Source organism: Caretta caretta, chromosome 4 (genome assembly GCF_965140235.1).
Source record: "Caretta caretta isolate rCarCar2 chromosome 4, rCarCar1.hap1, whole genome shotgun sequence".
Taxonomy (NCBI): Eukaryota; Metazoa; Chordata; order Testudines; family Cheloniidae; genus Caretta; species Caretta caretta.
In genome coordinates, this window is record NC_134209.1 from 148,843,209 (window position 1) to 148,857,885 (window position 14,677).

The following is a 14,677-nucleotide window of genomic DNA, read 5'->3' on the forward strand; positions in this document are numbered from 1 at the left end:
GGGGTGGGTGGGTAGGAGCCGGGGTTCAGCCTGGGTTTAGGCTGGGGTAGGAGCCGGGGTTCAGCCCCGGGGGGGGGGGCGAGGGGTAGGAGCCGGGGTTCAGGCTGGGGGTGGGTGGGTAGGAGCCGGGGTTCAGGCCGGGGAGAGGGCGGGGGGTAGGAGCCGGGGTTCAGGCCGGGGTATGGGTGGGTAGGAGCCGGGGTTCAGTCTGGGTTCAGGGTAGGACCTGGGGTTCAGCCCGGGGGGGAGGGCGCGGGGTAGGACCCGGGGTTCAGCCCCGGGGGGAGGGCGGGGGGTAGGACCCGGGGTTCAGGCCAGGGTAGGAGCCGGGGTTCAGCCCTGGGAGGGGGGCGGGGGGTAGGAGCCGGGGTTCAGCCCTGGGGGGAGGGCGGGGGGTAGGAGCCGGGGTTCAGGCCAGGGTAGGAGCCGGGGTTCAGGCCAGGGAGGGAGGTGAGGGGTAGGAGCCGTGGTTCAGGCTGGGGTTCAGCCTGGGTTCAGGCCGGGGTAGGAGCCGGGGTTCAGCCCCGGGAGGGGGGGGGAGTTAGGAGCCGGGGTTCAGCCCTGGGGCGGGGGGTAGGAGCCGGGGTTCAGCCCCGGGAAGGGGGGTGGGGGGTAGGAGCCGGGGTTCAGCCCCGGGAAGGGGGGTGGGGGGTAGGAGCCGGGGTTCAGCCCCCGGGAGGGGCGCTGCTAGACGGGGGCAGAGGACAAAGCCCCGGCACTGGGAAGGGGGGGGGGCGGCTTACAGTTTGCCCCGATGGGATGAGCCACCTGCTGTGTTTGCAAATAGAGGGTGGGGGCGGGGGGCTTTTTTTATGTCCCCTCTCACCAACCAGCACCCCGCTTCCCAGGGCTGGGCTCCTAAAGGCCCAGGGCCTCCCCATGCCTAGACACGGCAGCTCTTCCCTTGCTGATCTATTACAGGGGTGGCCAAACTGTGGCTCACAAGCCACTTGCAGCTCTTTGACCTTGCAGTGGGGGGGCGTGGTGGGGGGGTCTAGGCTTCAGCCCTGCAGGGCGCTCCTTCTGGCATTCAGGGCTTCAGCAGGAGTGGGGCTGAAGCCCTGAGCCCCTGCAGGTGCGCCCCAGCTCTCAAACTTCTGCAGATTGTTGTATGTGACTCAGAGGTCCAGTAAGTTTGGCCACCCCTGTGATATAAGACGCAGAGGGGCTACAGGAGCCTTGATTCAGTGAAATATTTTACATACACCCCCAAAAACTCTGTGTCACAGTTTGAGTATTTAAAAGAATCCCTTATCAGTTTAGGGGTCTGCCTAAAGTCTCACAGCAGTTCATAGACTTGTCTTATCCACAGCTGGGATTCCCTGAAGTGCACTCCCGTCTTTGTAATCCATTTTAAATAGAGTTTTACTCCTTTTAATTGTTTACTTTTTAAAATGTGATTTTTATTACTCTGAGCACTTCATCGTTCACCTTTGGTATCATTGTGCAGATCCATGTCATTGTGCTTGTCATAAACATAAAGGGAAGGGTAAACACCTTTAAAATCCCTCCTGGCCAGAGGAAAAACCCTTTCACCTGTAAAGGGTTAAGAAGCTAGGATAACCTTGCTGGTACCTGTCCAAAATGACCAATGAGGAGACAAGATATTTTCAAAGCTGGAGGGGGGAGAAACAAAAGCTCTCTCTGGCTGTGTGATGTTTTTTGCCAGGAACAGAACAGAAATGGAGTCTTAGAACTTAGTAAGTAATCTAGCTAGATATGTGTTAGATTCTGTTTTGTTTAAATGGTTGATAAAATAAGCTGTGCTGAATGGAATGGATATTCCTGTTTTTGTGTTTTTGTAACTTAAGGTTTTGCCTAGAGGGATTCTCTGTGTTTTGAATCTGATTACCCTGTAAGGTATTTACCATCCTGATTTTACAGAGATGATTCTTTTACTTTTTCTTCTATTAAAAGTCTTCTTTTAAGAACCTGATTGCTTTTTCCTTGTTCTTAAAATCCAAGGGTTTGGGTCTGTGCTCACCTATGCAAATTGGTGAGGATTTTTGTCAAGCCTTCCCCAGAAAAGGGGCTGTAGGGTTTGGGAGGATTTTGGGGGGAAAGACGTTTCCAAGCGGGCTCTTTCCCTGTTATATATTTGTTAGACGCTTGATAGTGGCAGCAATAAAGTCCAAGGGCAAAAGGTAAAATAGTTTGTACCTTGGGGAAGTTTTAACCTAAGGTGGTAAAAATAAGCTTAGGGGGTTTTTCATGCAGTTCCCCACATCTGTACCCTAGAGTTCAGAGTGCGGAAGGAACCTTGACAGTGCTGTTTATTTTATAGTTTAATAGCAAATACTCACTGAAAATATTTATAAGTAAGTAGTTTTAGCAATGACATCTGTGTTTCTAGTATAGCACTTGCTATGTTTTTTACTGTGATTTTTCATTTGGATTTTTTAATTCTAACTTTTTCTTCTTATTTTTATAGCACAAGTTTATTCTGTTGAATCATGATACTTCCAGTCTGACTGATTTCCTGGCCTAGTGTAAAAACTTAATTTTCATTTGATCCACCAATGGGGATTACCTTTTGCAACTATTATTTTGTCTCTCAAGCCAGTCCTTAGTTCTGTTTTGCGTGTCATTGCTTGTGTGTAGAACTTAATTCTCAAATATTCGATTAGGGCAGGATACTATCTCATATTAAACCCTTCTCAAAGGCAAAACTCAACTGTAATCTTTGCTAGACATAAGAACGGCCGTACTGGGTCAGACCACTGGTCCATCTAGCCCAGTATCCTGTCTTCTGACAGTGACCAATGCCAGGTGCCCCAGAGGGAATGACCAGAACAGGTAATCATCAAGTGATCCATCCCCTGTCGCCCATTCCCAGCTTCTGGCAAAATTTCTCTCTTAAGACCAAGCAAATAAGTCACAACCAATCATGTATTTGTTTAATCTTGCTGCTTCTCCCCATTAATTGTCTCTGAGCAGTTCATGATTCTCTCACTAATCCTGTCGTTCTTCTAAAATACTTAACTGAATAATTAGGCTTGAATAAAGCCATATACAAACCTATACATCTAGGACAAAGGAGGCAGGCACCTACAGAATGGGGGACTGTCCCCTGGAAACAGTGACTCTTGAAAGGATTTAGGGGCCCTAGTGGACAAGTCGCTCAATATGAGCGTTTGTGATCTGTGGTAAAAAGGGCAGAAGCCATCCATGGATAGATAAACATAGTATGGACAGGGAGATGATTCAGCATGGGTGAGTCTGATACTGGAATACTGCATCCAGTTCTGGTGTGCACATTTCAAAAAATTACATTAAAAAATTGGAGATGGTGCAGAAAAGAGCCATATTTGAGAGATGGAGAGGACACTTTATAATGAGGCCTTGACCAAGCTCAATCTGCTTAGTTTATTAAAAAGCAGATTGAGAGGTGAGCTGATTGCAGTGTGTAAGTGCCTTCATGGAGAGAAAACACCAGGTATGAAAGGGTTCTTTAACCTCGCAGAGAAAGGCATAGCAGGAGGCAATGGCTGGAAGCAGAAATCAGAAAAATTCGAATTAGAATAAGGCATAGATTTGTAAGAGTGAGGGTGATTCATCATTGGAACAAATTACCAGGAGAAGTGATGGACTCTCCATCTCTTGATGTCTTCAGAGGAAGACTAGATGCCTTTCGGGAAGGTGCTTTAGTCATAAAGCAGATATTGTGAAAAAGCGGAGGGCTGTGATGTGCAGGGACTCAGATTAGATCAGAGCTTCTCAACCAGGGGTCCGGGGCCCACTGGGGGGACCTCAAGCTGGATTCAAGGGGTCCGCCAAGCAGAGCCGGCATTAGACTTGCTGGGGCCCAGGGCAGAAAGATGAAGCCCTGTGGTGTGGGGGCCCCGACAATTGCCTTGATTGCTACTGCCTACTTCTGGCCCTGGCTTTTATGTGCAGGAAAACAGGTGTTGTGGCACAGGTGGGCTGTGGAGTTTTTATAGCTTGTTGGGGAAGCCTCAGAAAGAAACAAGTTGAGAACCCCTGGATTAGATGATCTAATGGTCCCTTCTGGCCTTAAAGGCTACCAATTTATGAAAACCTGAGCGTGGCATGGGGAGCAGCTTCTGATGTTTTACTGTGTAGCCGGCTTGATCCCCAGACTCAACAGTCACTGAGTGAGGTGATCCAGGGAAAGCAACTCAAACATCCAAAGAGACTGGCCAGAGGCAGGACATCAGCCTTCCAGGGGAGGGGTGGGCGTGGCAGTGACATCACAAAAGCCTTTTTTAGGACCTCAGCCTATTGGGCAAAGGTGATGGGGAGGCGGTGATCTCACAGAGAGACCCTGACAACAGCCAGGCAGGACAGAGGAGCAGGGCTGGGGCAATCAAAGTGAGCCCCGTGGCTTTGCTGCAGCAAGTCTCCTCCTTGAGGTCTCTCCTTGAGGAGTGAGAGAGAATTAGGATTCCCGTACGTGAGCGTGAGGAGGACCCTCTTTGGAGTTTTCTCCTTCCCTACTACTGATTTTGCTAGAAAACCCAAGTCCTTGTTTAGAAGGTAAGAGGCTCAGAGAGGTTTGGAACCTGTTCAGTCTGATCCACCTGCTGCTGGCTGAATTCTAGGCACTGAAAATGGTAGGTTAAGGTGGCAGAATTTGATCTCCTACCTCGGACTTTGTCCTGTAGAATCACGGGGGACATTGGGGTTTGTCCTTTTTGGTTTCCCTTTTCCTCTGTCCCTCCCTCCTTTCTCTTCTCTTGTTCCCTTTTCCCTGCTTCCCTCCCTCCACCAAGCAGGTGCAGGGGGTTGCTCTCAATGTGGGAGGCCCTCACAATGAGATGGGACTGGAACAACGCTCTGAGAGTGATCCCCTTCGGAGGTCACCTGGGCCATCCTTTGGGATATCTGGTGAGACCCCTCAGCCTCCCGCCTTTCAGAGTCTCAATGCTGTTTGGCTGAGCAGGGGGCTATTGATAGGGAGGAGATTCATGTCCTTTTGTTCTTTTTAAGACCAAGCAAATAAGTCACAACTAATCATGTATTTGATTAATTTTGCCTCGTCTCCCCATTAGTTTTCTCTGAGAAGTTCATGATTCTCTCTAACGTGTTAGTTCTTCTAAAATACTTGCTCAGGGCAGTCAGTGCAATGCAATGTTGGGCCCTTCCTCCTGCAGGGACAGGGGAAGAAGGTGAGACTTCAAGCCAGGGCTCTGCCTGGTTCTATTGAGCAGTAATCACAGGGACCCAGCTGGCTTGGGGAGTGAGCCTCAAACCCTCCACTCCATGAGATCCACAAGATGGTCCTTGGAGAAGAGTCACTAACTCCTTCCTAGAGAAACAGGAGGATCCCCAGGCAGTCAGCCCCTCTCTCCTACGACTACTGAGATTCCTGGAGAAATTGTCCCACCAAGGGCTTTAGAGTCAGGCATGGGGGCGGTGTCTCTCTCTCCTTTCTGATGAGCTGTTTCTGAATCAGGGATTCAGAGAGGATGGGACCAACCCCAACACTGAACATTGTCCCAATCTAGAGAGACAGAGACAAGTGCCCTGCCGGATACAAGCATCGTCCTGGTTGCAGCAATCCCCTTCCAAAGCTCTACGGTTACTGAATCAGATATTCCACCCTGAGCACAATATCTCAGCCCCCTGGGAATGGGGAGGGGCTTATTTGCACAGCATCTACACCTACCCATTGATCCCGAACTACCTCCTTCCCCCACAACATGTCAACTTCTGGAACAGGTCCAGAGTGTCCCAGGAGAGAGCCAGGGCCATAAGGAGCAGCGCAGCTCTGCTCTGATTCACCATCATTCTCCCCGAATTTGACAAAAGTGACCTCTGACCCCCAGCTTCCTGACTGCAGGCATAGATGGGCTGGCTCTGACAGGCTGTAGGATCTGCTGCAGTGGGGTCTGTGGGTTGGGAGTGTTCTTCTTGCCGGGGGAGTGGGGGTAGAGTCAGAGCAGGGAATGAAATAAGCTTAAGTTGAGTTCTTCTTTTCCTGGTTCAGTGGTGACCCTGGGCCTTTAAGGGGACCATGCTCCAGCCAGGTTCATGCCTGGCCTTCGTCCCTTCTTGTCATCCTGGAGCAGCTGGAGATGCAAGTTCTCAGTGAGGGCACATCCCCTTGCTCCAGGCTTCCTTGGGGGCAGAGAAAACTAAGGTGTCTAGCCCTAGCTCCTCTGCCCCAGCATCTCCTTCACAGGGACCCAGGGCAGAGAGACTCCTGGCCTTTGGGAGACTGGGAGCTGATGATCCCCATCTCCTCTCCCTTCCATTAGAACTCAGCACAGTTCCCCAAAATGGGGAACCTCATGGCTCACCTTGGTCTGTACATCAGTAACCCAACCAAGGACACGGCCTAGGAGGGTGCTGAAGCACTGGAATGGGTTACCTAGGGAGATGGTGGAATCTCCATCCTTAGAGGTTTTTAAGGCCTGGCTTGACAAAGCCTTGGCTGGGATGATTTAGTTAGTGCTGGTCCTGCTTTGAGCAGGGTATTGGACTAGATGACCTCGTGAGGTCCCTTCCAACCCCAGTCTTCGATGATTCTATGACACCAGCTGGCGTGTCAGGGCGGGGATTTACCGGCTCTATTGGCTGCTGCTACACCAGAGAGGTAAGGAAAGTTTTGGAATAGCCTTCCAAAGGAAGCAGTGGGGGCAAAAGACCTATCTGGTTTTAAGATTAAACTTGATAAGTTTATGGAGGAGATGGTATGATGGGATAACATGATTTTGGCAATTAATTGGTCTTTAAATATTCATGGTAAATAGGCCCAATGGCCTGTGATGGGATGTTAGATGGGGTGGGATCTGAGTTACTACAGAGAATTCTTTCCTGGGTGTCTGGCTGGTAAGTCTTGCCCACATGCTCAGGGTTTAGCTGATCGCCATATTTGGGGTCAAGAAGGAATTTTCCTCCAGGGCAGATTGGAAGAGGCCCTGGAGGTTTTTCACTTTCCTCTGTAGCATGGGGCACGGGTCACTTGCTGGAGGATTCTCTGCTCCTTGAGGTTTTTAAACCACGATTTGAGGACTTCAATAGCTCTGACATAGGTGAGAGGTTTTTCGCAGGGGTGGGTGGGTGAGATTCTGTGGCCTGCATTGTGCAGGAGGTCAGATTAGATAATCATAATGGTCCCTTCTGACCTTAATATCTATGAAACCCAGCTGGGAAAAGGGACCCCAAAGAAGAGTGACACTGATGGAAGCTGGGCAATAGGACCCCTGAAGAAATGAGCCCCCCTCCCATCTGAGACTGACCCCACCTGGAACCTCTGCCAAAACCCACCAACAGCTCTGAGATTGACCCCAGCTGGATGATCCCCCACCCCAATTTAGGATCAACCCCCCTCCCCATGCACCCAGGATACTCCACCCACTGGAGAGAGCCTTGCTATTCTGTTGGGCCAGGGATGCAGTGTGGGTTCCCCACTGTGTAGCCACCAATGGGAATGGAAGAATACAGGCACCGGAAACCACCAAGAGAAAGCTTGTAAAGAGAAGCTGCCAAGGAACAGCTGTCACAGGAAGACTGAGGAAACGGAGGCAGGAGCTCCCCCTGCAATGGGGCGGGGGTGTTTGGCACAGGAGGTCACTGGAGAGGAAGACGAGTCAGTTTCAGGGTTCCAGCCAACATTTAATCTCCCCTGATTCCTGGGAGCACCACGTCTCTGACAGGTTCTTGTTCTCTTGAGGCAGGAGGACGTCACGGCCAAGGTGATGCGCCTCCGATCCTTTCACCGCGTGCCCATGGCTCCGCAGGGACTGCACCTCTTAGGACACCTGCGATGGGGTGTATAACCCCACACTGAGCCAGGAGGGGTTAGGGAGCAGTGCTGGGCCGCTGTGATCCTTCCCCCTCCCCTCCCCCCCCCGCCACTGCACCTGCAGAACTTGCTCAAGCTGGAGCAGGAGTTTAAAAGGGGGCCTGTCATGAGGTGTATGTACTCTGCACTAGCCCAGCAGCCAAAGGGTTAATACAGGCCCTGCCAGCCACTGTGGATTGGCAAGCTAACAGCAGCTGGGAGGGTAAAAGGGCCGGGAAGCAGCTGGAGGGGCACTAAAGAAGAGTGAGCAGGCAGGGGAAAGGACTCCTGCTAGAGAGCTGTCCAAGGATAACATCTCTGAAAGGGATGAACAGGCCAACAGACTGAAGAGCCTGCAGAGGCCGGAGGGAAGGTAGGAAGGAGCTTAGGGCACTGTCAAGGTCTCCTTGTCTAACTTGAGGGTCCTGAGCTGGAACCCAGTGGAGGGGGCAGGTGGGTTCCCCACCTCCCTAGGGTGACCAGATAGAAAGTGTGAAAAATCAGGACAGAGGGTGGGGGGTAATAGGCACCTACATAAGAAAAAGCCTCAAATATCGGGACTATCCCTATAAAATCTGGACATCCGGTCACCCTAGGCAATTTAGTCCAGTGCTTAACCACCCTGATAGTTAGGAAGTTTTTCCAAATGTCCAACCTAAACTGCCCTTGCTGCAATTTAAGCCCATTGCTTCTTGTCCTGTCCTCAGAGGTTAAGAAGAACAATTTTTCTCCCTCCTCCTTGTAACAACCTTTTATGTACTTGAAAACTGTTATAATGTCCCCTTTTAGTCTTCTCTTTTCCAGACTAAACAAACCCAGTTTTTTCAATCTTCCCTCACAGGTCATGTTTTCTAGACCTTTAATCTTTTTTGTTCCTCTTCTCTGGACTTTCTCCAATTTGTTCACATCTTTTTTGAAATGTGGTGCCCAGAACTGGACACAGTACTCCAGTAGAGGCCTCATCAGTGTGGAGTAGAGTGGAAGAATTACTTCTTGTGTCTTGCTTACAACACTGCTGCTAATAGATCCCAGAATTATGTTTGCTTTTTTTTTTTGCAACAGCGTTACACTGTTGACTCATATTTAGCTTGTTGTCCACTATCACCCCCAGATCCTTTTCCACAGTACTCCTTCCTAGGCCGTCATTTCCCATTTTGTATGTGGGACATAAACACCTTTTCCATCCCTTGGAGAGGACAGAGACATTATAAGGCTTGAGCCAAGGGTGTGCCACTCACAGGCTACCAGAGGTGGGGTGAAGACCTTTTCTTTTGTGGGGACGTTGGACTGTAAACATTTGGTTGGACTCTGACAACCCAGAACTCAACTGGTGAACCGGCTGGAGGGCCAAGGCCTCAGATACCGATCACCGAGCCCTGTTGATCCCACCCCTCCTATTATCCCCATTTGAGCTACTATATGGGAAGCAGACCCACAGGATCCTGGATCTCCTCCAAAAGACATGGGAGGAGCCAGACCCAGGAACAACCAACATGGAACACTACATGTTCTTTTTGAGGGAAAACTTAGAGACGCTGTGGGCTTTCTTGAGAGAGAACCTGCTGAAATCTCACTAGAACCAGGAATGGGCCTACAGTAAAGGGGCCAGGATGTGAAAATTTAAACCCAATGATAGGATTTGTTGTTGCTACCAACCATGAAGTCAAAACTGCTGGCTAAGTGGCAAGGATCCTTCAAGGTTGTAAAAAGGGCAAGGGTAGTTGATTTTGAAATCCACCATCCAGGGAAGAGAAAATAGATCCAGGTATACCACATGAACCTGCTGAAGGCTTGGAAGGATCAAGAGGGCCTCCTCATAATGCCTTTTCCACTGGAACCTGAGCTTGGCCTGTTATACCAATAAAATAAAAACCAGCAGGATGTTATTAAAGGGGAAAAGGCAAAATGCCACATTTATTGTGAATACAGACAGAATCATAGTAAGCAGTTAGTTATAGCTATAACATTCCATTCAATCTCATATTTATTCACATATTCATTCATACACACACACACACACATACAGGTTCTGCAAGGTTGTTATCATAAAAAGAAAAGGAATACTTGTGGCACCTTAGAGACTAACCAATTTATTAAGGGAATTGCTTCATCGTGCTTTTGCTGAATCAGTCAGCAGATGGCACATTCCTGACGGCTCCGTGATGCCAGATGTTATCTTGTTCTTTGGTTCTCCCATTCTTGAGGGTGTTGGGTGGATTCCAGTCTGCCCTCCGGGGGGGGGGGGGGGGGGGTCCTCTGGTTATTTCCACTTGACGCCTCCTTCAGCCGATGGACACTGGATTCTTAGGCTGGCACCTCCCTGATCATTCAGTTATTATCCACACCAAGCATCCATCCACATACATCCTCTGTTTTACTCACAATTGTTAACAAAGCGAGATGAATGCAACAAAAGGGCGGGGAGTCTCTGGGTGCTGTTTCTATTGTTACAGAGTATTGCTTTGAGCCTCTCTGTGCATGAGTAGTTGTTGTTACAAAGAATTGCTTTGAGAACAGACTCTGTCTTAGAATGTACTAACACAATTAGCAGCTTGCAAGTTTCACACATAGAGGGAGAGAAACAGTAGCAAAAACCAAGAGACCTCTTAATTGGTAATACCCTGGAATTTAAACTATGGGGAATCAAACTCATTTGTGATTTTAATACAGAACTTCTTTAGTATGATCCAACAGGCCCACAAGTGCCCTTAATCCATGATTTTGGCCTGAATAGAAACAGCAAATATGAATTGAAGACCTTCCCTGGGAGGTCTTAGCATTGCAAGAACAAACCCACCTAGCCTACCATCACGTGGATACCAAGCTGGGGGAAAAGGTCCCCGAGAATCTACGACCCCTTTGGCAGAAGTTATAGGAAATGGTCTGCCAGAAACTACTTGTCGTGTTGGACGTTAAGGAAAAAACCTGAGATTCTCACCTAATCATATGACTCCAGGAGCTGGGACTTTAAAAAAACCACCCCAAATATCTCAACGCTCCCAATAAAGTCACAAGAGTTGGCAACGCAGTCAGTTCAGGTTTTTGCTGTACACTAAAGAAGCCAAAGGGTGGCACTGGCCACTGAACTCCATATTTCACCACAGGGACAAGCAAGGATGCAGCTTCCTGGGCAGTGGCGGATTAACGCACAGGCTCTGGCCAATTTGGGGACCCCCACATGAGCGCCAGAACCTGGATAGAAGCCGGGGGGAGGGGGACCACCGGTGTCAGGTCTGTGGCCTTGCCCCCTGCTCCTCCTCTTCCCCCTGAGGCCCCGTCCCCTGGCCAGGCTGGAAGCCGGAGCCAGGCAGTGGTAAGAGCCGCCCAGGGAGCCCGGGCCGCTGTGGGAAGCCTTGGACCCTCCCCCTGCCCTGGGTGCAGGCCAGGGGGCCCAAGAGTAGCCCCCAGCCTGTGTCCCCCCGCTGCCCCCTGGGATTTGTGCCTGCGGTAGTGACCACGTGCGGCTCCGCTCTTCCTGTCGCCTCTGACTCAAGGCTCACAGTTGGGGGGGGGCCAATGTCCCCCCGAAACTATGCCCATGCCGCTGCTTCCCGCCTGCCCAAGGGTACTACGCTCATGTTAAAAAGTGGGCAGGGGCATGGCACCCCCCCCCCCCCGGTGCTGGTGTTCCTGGGCGCCCGGGTGTGGGGAGCCCAAATATTCTTTGTGCCCAGGGTCCCAATAAATCTTAGTCCGCCTCTGTTTCTGGGGCAGCAATTGCAGCTCAGCATCTTAAAAAATCACCGTGATGGCAGCCATTTTCATAGAGTTAAGTGGGCCTCATCCGCTCTTGACACGAACTGGCCTTTTGTTTGCTCTCCCTTCCCGCCCTCCCCCCCCCCCCCCCCAGCTGACACCAAAGGATCATTTGCTACACTGCACTTGTGCTGAGCTCCGGCTGCTATCAGAGTTGCCTTTGCATGTTCCTTTAAGAAACTTGAAATCCCCTCTACACAGGCTGTAAGCATAGCTGCCTTCCCCCCCCACCTCCCCTTCAACTCAGTCAAACCCAGGGCTCTGTAGCATGGCCGCTCTTTGGGCATTAGATGTCGCTGCAGGCTTTCTGGCTGGCCGCTGACTTTCAGAAAAAGTTCAGTCAAATAAGGGCTCAAATCTACCAGGGCCTTAGCACCTTCGTGTAAAGTGCTGAGTTGCCCTTAATTCCCAATGGCATTGGTGAGTGCACTCAGGACGTTTTGCAGGACCTCACAAATACTCCTTTTCTTTTTGCAAATACAGACTAACACGGCTGTTACTCTGAAATCTGTCTTCGAAGGAAGCAAGGTAAGTAACGTATTGACATGTAGCATCCTGCTTTAGGCTGCAGCTTGTGAATGCTAGTCTAAAGGTGCCCGGTTACCTCCCTTGGAATCAGAAAAATTGGAGAGAGAACAGAGCTATTTGATCACCTAGGGGGAATTTCCCCACTATACAGAGAGCCATCACAAGGCCGACACCCCACTTACATCCTACATAAAGCCTCAAAATAGGGTTTAGTCTTGAGCTAACCTTCTGTGTGTGTGTGGGGGGGGGGGGGGGGGGGAACATGTACCAATCAGCCAGTGCAGGGCTTCCACCACTTGCCTATGCAATGAGAACTATGTTGGTATGATCCACTAAGTGGCACAGACAAGTGTGGCAGATACAGGTAATTGTTATATTTATTTTTGGTAGTTTCTTCTGCCTTGGACTTTCTTTGTAGGTGGTTAATGGGGAGACAGTGTTGCCTAGTGAACAGAGCACTAGACTGGGACTCAGGAGCCCTGTGTTTCTGGCTCTGCCATTTATTGGTTGGGTGAACTTGGGCAGCTCACTTGACCTCTGTGCCTCAGTTTCCCCTTGTGTAAAATGGGGAGAATGCTTCTGACCTCCTTTATAAAGTGCTTTGAGAGCTATGGATGAACGAGTGCTATATAAACTACGGATTGTTATAATAGGAGCTGTGCCTTTAAGAACAGAGTGTGGCAGACAGAGTGTGTTTGAGATTTTGAGCAGTGTGTGGGAGATTTTTCCAACCTGCACAGAAAGCAGGAGACCGTGCCTGAGTTCCAAAAAGGTCAGAACTTGATTTAATAAACTCACCTTTCCAGAAAGTAACTTTATTCTCAATGGTGTCACATCAGCACTTATGGGGAATTAGCTGCTTCAGGGCACAGCTAATGAGCTACAGAGCCTTTCACCTGCAGCCACCAGGATGAACCCTGCCCAGTTGAACGAGGGAGTGAAAGGAATTTGCCATTCTGCTTTGCTCTTGACTGTAAACTCTTCAAGGCAGAGACTGGTTTCAGAGTAACAGCTGTGTTAGTCTGTATTTGCAAAAAGAAAAGGAGTACTCGTGGCACCTTAGAGACTAACCAATTTATTTGAGCATGAGCTTTCGTGAGCTACATCCGATGAAGTGAGCTGTAGCTCACGAAAGCTCATGCTCAAATAAATTGATTAGTCTCTAAGGTGCCACAAGTACTCCTTTTCTTAAGGCAGAGACTGTCTCTCCATTTGAGTTTATACATCACCTTGCACAACGGGGCTCCAATCTTGACTGGTTCCTTTAGTGGGAGCTCCTGGTCAAAAAAATTTTTCCAATAAAAACTTTTTTCATGAGAAAATAGTTTCATTAAATGAAATTTGTTAACGTTAAAAAAAAAATGTTGCGGAAAAACCCTGACATTTTTCAAAATGAGAAATTTAATTAGCCCCCCTCCCCCCAGCACCGAAGTATTTTGGTTTTGAAATTGTGGGCTTTTCCCGTACTTCCCAGACCTGTGCTACTGTTTTTCAGATGGCCAAAGTTGGGAAAACAATTAGTGGGGGGGGGGGACGACTACAACCTGTTTTTCACACCTTCACAGGTATGTCCCATAGTGAAAGGTTTAAATGTGTAGACGCCCGTTTATTGTTTTAAAAGTGATGTTTTGTCGGTTGGGAAACAATAAAAAGGAGAGAACGTGGATTTTCCCCCATTTTCCTAACACTTCTTTACTTTCCATTGCGGGGGTGGGGAAGACGGATTGGGGATTTAAAAGGAACAGAAAATGGAAGGAAACCCTGAGAATTAAAAATTATACCTTTATTCTTTCCCCCCATGAATCATTCCAGGGGGGAAATAATCCCATTTTCCAACCAGATCTAATTTGTAGTGACACCTTTAGAATGCCGCGTGACAGAATATTTTCCAGGTGATACGTACATACAGTATGTTTTAAAGAAATGTCACTCATGTGAAATAAGAAAAGCAGGACTTGTGGCACCTTAGAGACTAATAAATTTGTTAGTCTCTAAGGTCCCACAAGTCCTCCTTTTCTTTTTGAGAATACAGACTAACATGGCTGCTACTCTGACACATGTGAAAGAGTCTGCCCTCTGCTGGATGGACTGAGAACTGCTTGACAGTGCATCAGAGGCCTTACACTGCTAGCAGTTAACGGAGATTTTTCTTTACCCTGAAGGGTAGGACTTTGTGCGACAGCAGCAGGTCTACAGGCGCACAGTGCAACATGAGGTGAGCAGGACGTGTGGCTGTGCTTTTTGCACCAAATTGCAGATGTAGGAAGTCTCCCAGGCCAGTGGTGGATGTAAATGAGCATTTGGGCTTGAACTGGTGTCCTGAGACACCAAAGAGCGCCTTGCTGAGCGGGTCAAGCTCCTCCCTGGAGGAACCAAGCCTCAGGGTGTTCGATGAGGCGCAGGTCCAAGTGGATTGATACTTCTGGCTCATCCCAGGAATTCATGGTTGCTGTGGTGACTATGGCCCTGTCCTGGGTGGTTTCTGACTCAGCTCACCGAGCTGAATCTAGTATCTGTGATGGGGTTGGAAGAAAGGGAGACGTGGCCTGGGCAGAGCATCACCTCCTGTGAATTATGGTGGGACCTTTCCTACAGGGTTGAAGGACTTGTTTGAACGGTCTGGTCCTAGAGGCTGAGGGAGCA

General features: G+C 49.4%; 1 long non-coding RNA gene across 1 annotated transcript in view; it reads left to right on the forward strand.

Annotated features, from left to right (window-relative positions):
* The window catches only part of LOC142071963 (uncharacterized), a 39,471-nt gene that overhangs the window by 10,150 nt on the left and 14,644 nt on the right, over positions 1 to 14,677 (forward strand). The gene's annotated exons all lie outside the window — the stretch shown is intronic.